Below are 8,949 nucleotides of genomic sequence, written 5' to 3'. Positions count from 1 at the left end.
TCAACTGTGTCATTGTCTGATTTTATTCAATTTACTCATTTACTATCCGATCTCAAGATTCAACCAGTTTTAAATACATCGGACTGAAAATGATTCAAATATGGTTCAACGAACCGGACAAAGTTTGGTAGGTTTTTCACATTGGCTGCTTTTAAATACATTTCCAAGATCGTTTGGTAATCAAAGTTTATGCAGTTTGTGTTGGCAGCGTTGGAATAGGAAAACTTGGTATAATTAACGTTGGTAGACAGGATGTACTTCATTCGGTATACAGACGAGAGGAAACTTGTCTGAGTAGCTAATACTTATAAGAAAAAGAATTGGATAAAGAACAAATATATTTTGGGTCAAAGTTTCTGAAGGACTGGCATAATGCAATGGAACATTTTAATACCTATAATTATAAGATTGTCATTGTCATTGACTTCATATAGCATAATTAAGCACAACAATGTGTGTCGTTTTGCCTAGGAGAGGCAGCAGGGTGTGGAGTGTCTATTATGATGTCTGGATGGATTCATCTACTTGCACTCCTGCATAGATACATAGATGGATAGATAGATGGATAGATAGATGAACAGACAGACAGACATTTCTCCAGAAGTCATCTGGTTCCATGTGGCCTCGCTCTAAATCCTCGGTGCTCATATTACCGAACAGGACATGGTGATGTTCTCCTGGCCTTTATGGTAGCACTTGAAATCCTATAATGTCTGAGCTGAGGCCCTAATCTACCCTTCCGAAAGTGCTTATAGCCCACTAACAGCGGCTCCCGTCGTGTGATCATGTCGTTTATCCCAGCAAAGCCTTGTGCACCGAAAGCGAGGCACATTTACAGCCACAGCATTGAGCTTCTTTGTATCTCCACTCATCTGACGAGGATCAGGTTGCATCCCAATGCCTGGAAGCACTGTTTAGTGAGAAGCGGTGTATCCGCTATTCAGGCGTTGTACTAGGAAGTCTTTGGATGTTGTCTGACAATTTAATTGATTGAGCTGCTTGGCGTCACAGGATTATACGTCCCTTCAAACCAGGAAAAAAAAAAAACATCCCCAAAAACCTGAGAAGGGCCTGTTAGGATTCAAACCTAAACCTACCCAGAAGCTCCTTCCTTTCAATGGATATTATTGTCATTGTGTTTGACACAAATAAATTGTTGAGAGACATCCCAAGGCAATGATATTAATAAAAATAACAAACATTCCTGATGCCTGGTATATCCATCAAACACCCTAAAGGGTTCTTCAGGGTGTTGCTTAAAGTTCTTCTGTGTAGAAACGTACAAAATGATCCTTTCAAGAAATATCTGAAGTATAACCTGTTTAGCAAGCTGGCACCCTTGAGGAACCCATTTTTTTCTTAAGAGTAAACATATACACTAGCTAGTACACTCTGGTTAAGTGAAATATAGCAAAATACAATTACTTGAGTGGTGGTGGTGTTTTTTTTACTTGTGTAAAGTTTACTTTTTTTTTTTTTTTTTTTTACTTTTACAATAGTACTTTCCAAAAAGACAAAAATGATTAACTTTCTACTCATTACATAAATCATTAGTCTATATAATCAGTTCATATCTACATAATCTTCAGCATCGACATTAAAAGAGATTTAATTCCTAAAGGTTTTATCAATTGTGACAAGACGTACTTATTACTACAAGTTTGACATTTTACGTTTGATAGATCCACAACGCAGTGTCTTGCACCAAAACAGAAGGATTAAACCAATGTTGTGGACATGAAATAAACACGAGGGAGACCTAATATGAGTAATATGTAATTTTATTGAAAATTCACAGGACTGGTGGGTGTGTAATCCTGAGGAGAGCGGTAGGGGGACGAAAATGGGGGGGTGTCCTGGGGACATGGGATAGCCAGCAAGGGTGAAACTAGGAGAATACTGAAAGTACGGTGGACTGACAGGTGAGAAGAGGGAAGAATGGTCAGAGCCCAGATCAGAGAAGGCGATATCATCCTCAGACTGAAAGCTGGAGGGAGGGTCAGGCAGAGGGTCTGTTTGTGTAGAGATGTCAATACACACATTCGCGGGGTGGATTCTGTATCTGAGAGGGGGGGAACCCCGCATTTCCATTTCCAGAGGGGGTGCTGCGAAGAACGTCAAGTAGCACCATGATGTCAGCAGTGAGATGCGCGAGCTGATAGTGAGTGTTCAGATCCACATCCAGCCCCTCCAGTAAAGGAGAGAAGGAAAAATGACGACGGGCACCTAGACACACAGAAGCGGTGTTGGAGTCACACTAAGATCTTTAGGAATACACTATGGTTTATTAGTCACAGAGAAATATAAGAGCTGAGGAGTGCAGGCTGAGAAACACACACACTCTCGTACTGTCAAGGGCGGGCGTGCAGGCATAACACACCCAAAGGCCCAAACGCGCACACATAACATTATGAGATAACAACATGAGACCAAGGTCTCTCTAAATTGTTTTCTCTCTCTCCCATGTTCAATCCTAATGGTAGTCAGGAAGTTCTCTTTCTCATTGGTGTGGATCCCATGAGGTGGAAATACAATCTGGACCCTTGCTTCTTCTCACTCATGGCTGGTGTCTTTTTTTTCTATCTCCAACTGTGTTTGCAGATGTGAGTATTTGCTTCTATGTTAAATTTTAAGTGTCTTTGGGTAATAGGCTAAATTTGGGCCAGCATCAACAACAATAAAAACATTTTAGAAGATGTTTAAGGGTGCGCCTCAATCAGCTGCCTAGCCTAGCTGAATCAGTATATAGTGTACGTGAGTTCGGGCACTGGTAAGGACCCTGGCTCACTACTTTAAAAAAAAATAATAATAATAAATCATTAAACACTTAAAAGTCTAACCGTATAAAGAACGTCAAATAAAGTTACAAATTGCTAACGTAAATAATCAATTGAGAGCTTGCTGGCCCAAATTTAGCCTATTACCCAAAGACACTTAACATTCAACATAGAAGCAAATACTCACATCTGCAAACCCAGTTGGACATAGAAAAAAAGACACCAGCAGTGAGTGAGAAGAAGCAAGGGTCCAGATTGTATTTCCACCTCACGAGATCCACACCAATGAGAATTCTCAGAAGTGATCTGACACCTGGAGCTCAAGCTCCGGTATTTATACTGTATTTACACAGTAAATAACCAATATATTTCAGAAAGACTATGATATCAACACCAATACGGTTAAAAAAGATCTCAACTACATTACCATGATGTTTAAAAAAGGCTTATCAAATTTACCATGATGTTTTGAAAGAGAACTTCCTGACTACCATTAGGATTGAAAGTGGGAGAGAGAGAAAACAATTTAGAGAGACCTTGGTCTCATGTTGTTATCTCATAATGTTATGTGTGTGCGTTTGGGCCTTTGGGTGTGTTATGCCTGCACGCCCGCCCTTGACAGTACGAGAGTGTGTGTGTTTCTCAGCCCGCACTCCTCAGCTCTTATATTTCTCTGTGACTAATAAACCATAGTGTGTTATTCTTAAAGATCTTAGTGTGACACCAATTCGTCAATATCCGCCTAACACCGCTTCTGTGTGTCTAGGTGCCCGTCGTCATTTTTCCTTCTCTCCTTTACTGGAGGGGCTGGATGTGGATCTGAACACTCACTATCAGCTTGCGCATCTCACTGCTGACATCATGGTGCTACTTGACGTTCTTCGCAGCACCCCCTCTGGAAATGGAAATGTGGGGTCCCCCCCCCTCTCAGATACAGAATCCACCCCGCGAATGTGTGTATTGACGTCTCTACACAAACAGACCCTCTGCCTGACCCTCCCTCCAGCTTTCAGTCTGAGGATGATATCGCCTTCTCTGATCTGGGCTCTGACCATTCTTCCCTCTTCTCACCTGTCAGTCTGCCGTACTCTCAGTATTCTCCTAATTTCACCCTTGCTGGCTATCCCATGTCCCCAGGACACCCCCCCATTTTCTTCCCCCTACCGCTCTCCTCAGGATTACACACCCACCAGTCCTGTGAATTTTCAATAAAATTACATATTATTCATACTAGGTCTCCCTTGTGTTTATTTCATGTCATTTTTATCCACAAGAAGCTACACAACGATAAGTTACTTACATCGGTAGCCGGATGTTGGCTGAGAGTATGTTCGCAATTTTTCTTGAGCTAAGAGGCTTCAAAAAATATGACGTCATTTCCAGTAAGGGAACATAGTGAGCGTCGATGCTCCATGGTGCATTGTGGGATTTCTTAGGGAGTGAACGTTCCAGTGCACTGGAAGGATTTTGCAATTGAGACAGCCCTTAAAATGGCCGACTTCCTGATCAGTGCCCCACTACTGGACTAGAGAGTTGATTGAGACGCACATTAAGAAATCTCCATCCATCCATCTTCTACCGTTACTCCTTTTCAGGGTCACGAGGAACCTGGAGCCTATCCCAGGAAGCATCGGGCACAAGGCGGGGTACACTCTGGACAGGGTGCCAGTCCATCGCAGGCACAATCACATACACACTCACACACCCATTCATACACTACAGACACTTTGGACATGCCAATCAGCCTATCATGCATGTCTTTGGACTGGAGGAGGAAACTGGAGTACCCGGAGGAAACCCCCGCAGAATGGGGAGAACATGCAAACTCCGCACACACACGGCCCCGGCGGGACTCGAACCCCCAACCCTGCAGGTGTGAGGTGAAAGAAACAAAACAAAAACCACATAAATACAAGTTAGTTTATATTATCAGAATTATCCTAGCTAATATGTAAGTAATAAGTATTATTGCTGTTGTTAGCTTTAATTTATGTTTGCCCTGCCTGGTTCTTGGGTTCCTTGGTGGTAAGTGAAATAATGTATTATTAATAATGAAAATCAAACATATACTATAGATATAGATAGATATAGCCTGTTTAAGAGATGGAACTGCATGTTCTTAGTTTTACTTGAGTAAATAATTGTAAGCTGTTTAACTTTTACAAGAGTATTTTATTGACATTTGGAAATATCTGTCAATAAAAATATTCTTGTAAAAGTTCCTTTTACGAAAGGTACTTCTACCATGTCTGCGTTCTGGAACTGGAGGAGGAAACTGGAGTACCCGGAGGAAACCCCTGCAGAATGGGGAAGAATATTAGAATATTAGAATATTTCAGTAAGTATGGTACTGGTAAAGCACAAGTCAAGCTTAGTTGAAGAGTACTTCAACATCAACATGGCATTCAGCTAGCTAATATAAAACCAGATGTAAATGAGCATAGACATGACACAAGAGACGTGGTTTAGTGCATTTCATTCCATGAAAACCACAATGAATTTTGACACACTGCCTACAGCTGACACAAATAGACGAACACAGCTGAACTACTTCCTACAAGCATAGATTCGTAATGGCTAATTGGATTCAAGAAAGTCAGTTAGCTGCACCTTGAAGTTTAACACCAACAGCTAAAATTCTTACCCCAAACTCTGTTCTGTTTTAGAACACAAATACATATTTTGGACCAGAGCCAGAGAATCTCTGTTTTAACAAAACTTCATTAACTGTCACATTTTGGTCTAACAGGCTTATGACAGTTATTTGATATTGTTGGGACCAACCTTATAAGCTCTGGTCCTGTTAAAGTAAAGAATAAAACACTTGAGGGTGTGCTATTAAATTAAATTAATCAATGACAGGCCGGTGTGAAGCTGACTAACATGAAGCAGAGTTACTGTTACTACCCCAAAGTGGATTATTTTCCAATAAAAGCACGTTACAGAGCGTTATAATCCTTTTACCCCTGCTGAGTAATCTAGCTTGGTCTGACTAGCTACCAAAACACTGGTAAGTTAATTCCCAGCTTCCTTTTTTCTGGACTAAACTGATCAATTTGAGATTTTCGAATTTCACAGTTTCTAAAAAAAAAAAAACTTGTCTATGACTTAGCGTTATCCTTTTCATGAGCACGTAACACCTAGCAAAGATGGTCTACCAGTTTGACTAGCTCGGCATGCATTTTGCACCTTCTAATTGATCAGACCAAACTTTTTGGCAGCAATTCGCAGACAATAGCAATGTTTTCATTCATTAAAAACGACACCGCATACTTTTCGTCCATATTTAATTGCTGTTAACGCTGAAGAATGTTAGCTGTGCTTTCATTTAGGTTGCATCAGCTATAAACAGACTTTCCTTCAATCTCACTTGAAGTTTATAAGAGAAAACAAATGCAGTCATGTTAGTGAGAAAGTGTAAACTTTCCTAAAGACTTTTCCTTGATGAAAACTGTACTGATTGACACCGGAGACTCCTTCCATAGGCTATATGATAAATACACATCTGCTTAAAGAAAACTTCATTCATCTTTAAAACCACGTTTCTAAAAACCTAGACAATGGAGTTTTACAATGGAGTTTTTTGGAGTCGAACTAAACCACGCCCCCTTTCCCATCAACTGGGATTGTGGAATCCCACAAACAGTTCCCAGTCGTATCACATTTTTATTTTATTTATAATATAGTAATATATCATCCGGGCAATTTCTTAAACCAAAACCTCATCTAACCTACTCTTGGTGCACTAGTAAAGGAAGAGGGGCGTGATTTGGGATGCGTCCTGTCCCCCCTCCCTTTGATCGCGCGCTCCTATCCAAAGCAGTAGAGCCATTTCTTTCCCCCTTTCCCCACCACAGGTCTCTGTGTTCCCAGCATGTGTTTCCCTGACACTTTAGAAGCTCGTAATCTCTGGATCTTGTGCCGAGTTATATTTACTCCGCTGCGTGGGAAAACGCTGATGATTTGGATTGAAACCGAGCCGAGACATCAAAGCGTGGATCAGGTCTGCAAAAATAAATAAATAAACAAATAAAGCTTATGTCCTGAGCGCGGCTTCAATAACAGGACTAATAACAGGTCAAATACAAGTGCACGTCTGCTTCGCGGAAGTTTTCAGCATTGATCGGAAAAACACGCATAGAACACGCGGCACGTGGCACAAATTGCGCGCAAGTCTCACGCGCTTTACCCTGTCACGCCCAGACAGGACAGCCCAGAAAAACATAAATAAATAAATAAATAAATAAATAAATATACAAAAAGAGGATGGGGGTTGATTTCTGCAAGCGGCGAAATGCACGTCTGGTTTAGACATTTTACGATTGAATAAATGCTGCAGCATTTATTAATATTAATAAATGCATATGCGACAAAACAGAGTCGCATTAGCGTCACGCACGAGCACTCTACTGCACCAAAGTTTATTTCAACACCGACACCCTCACACTCTCAGACATAAAAATACCACGCTGTACTTTTCCTTGCTGCTTAATAATGCTAATAAAGGTGCATGTTTTTGGACCTTTAATATATATATATATATATATATATATATATATATATATATATATATATATATATATATATATATATATATATAATTCAGCAGGAGAAGTGTTTAGTTTTTATGTCCTTTTACGTCATCGAATGAAGTGTTTTAAATTTTTTTTATTTTTTTTATTTTTTTTTTTAAAGGTTTCCAGGTGAAATAGGTACTAATACTGAAGGAAAATTACATTTCTGTACCTTTATTTCTGAGAGTGTAGATCTACTCTATACTCTAATATAACACCAAGTTAACCTATTTTTCATTTTGTAGCCATGTATAATTTAATTAAACTAACTTTCTAAATATGCCATCTGAATTCTCTAATCTATACAGAAAGTCGGTTATTTGCAGCTGTGTTTTATATATATATATATTCATATGCATGTATGTATATAGTGATGTGTGCACTGATGTGCTGGATAATCGTCTCAGATTTCCGTCACTTCACATCCTAGACAGTTTTATTGAAAACATCTGAAGGCTGTTTAACCTGGAAAAAAAAATAGATGCGTAACCTATGTGTAAAATAATTATAGAGTGAAACATGCTTCACTGATTCTTTACTAATTTTGCAGATAATTACAAGAATCTGATTCTTTATGTAATTTTTCCTTTTAATTCCTTTCTATGTTTATTGTTATTTTCACCCATTTTAAAATGATGATTATTATTGTTATTTGTGCACGAGTAGCTAGTTTTTAAGCCAAGTCCACACTCCCCCAGGCTAGAGATTAGACTACTTTGCGCACAAAAACGTTTTGTAATTTGTAATGACAAACAACAACAACAACAACAACAACAACAACAACAAATAATAATAATAATCATGACAATAATAATAATAATAATAATAATAATAATAATAATAATAATAACAACAACAACAACAACAACAACAGCAGCAGGCACAGACTCTCATCATGGATTTATTTAACTCGATTTACATAAATTGATTTTTTGGTATTAAGATTATAAATAGGAATACGTATACTTTTTTTAACGAACAGGAACTGTGTGTGTTTCAGGGTTCACAACGCTCATGCCTGAACTTCATTTAGACATTTGAATATTTCAGTTCCTGGCAGTAAAAAACAACAACGATATTAACAACAACAACATGGAACATAGTGTGATTGTTGTAAAATGCGCATCGCATTTGCGTAAGTCAAGCCTACACCTAAACCCCTGTCTATTTGTGTGAATTAAGTTCATAATATTGTATTTATATTACTCTATTAAGCTGTGACTATGTCCAAATCAACAATATAATAATAATAATAACTATAATAATAATAATACTAATAATAATTATAATAATAACAATAATAATAATAATAACAATAACAAGAAGAAGAAGAAGAAGAAGAAGAAGAAGAATATAGAAAGCTGAACGTGAAACAAATAATTATTTCCTTATTTTATTCCAGGAAATGAACATATACTTAACCTTACCCTTTTTATTTACCTTTTAGGGCTATTTATTTATTTATTTTTTCATTTATTTATTTATTCATTTATTTATTTCAATCTTCTTATCATATCCATCTTTTATTTAACGGGTTTTTCCTTCACTTTTAGGTTCAGATTTTTTTAAAAAGGTAAAGTTAAAGCGTGTTTATTTTG

The sequence above is a fragment of the Ictalurus punctatus genome, chromosome 4 (assembly GCF_001660625.3).
Source record: "Ictalurus punctatus breed USDA103 chromosome 4, Coco_2.0, whole genome shotgun sequence".
Taxonomy (NCBI): Eukaryota; Metazoa; Chordata; class Actinopteri; order Siluriformes; family Ictaluridae; genus Ictalurus; species Ictalurus punctatus.
The sequence above is the reverse complement of the archived record's forward strand: the minus strand, read 5'-3'. Positions refer to the sequence as shown.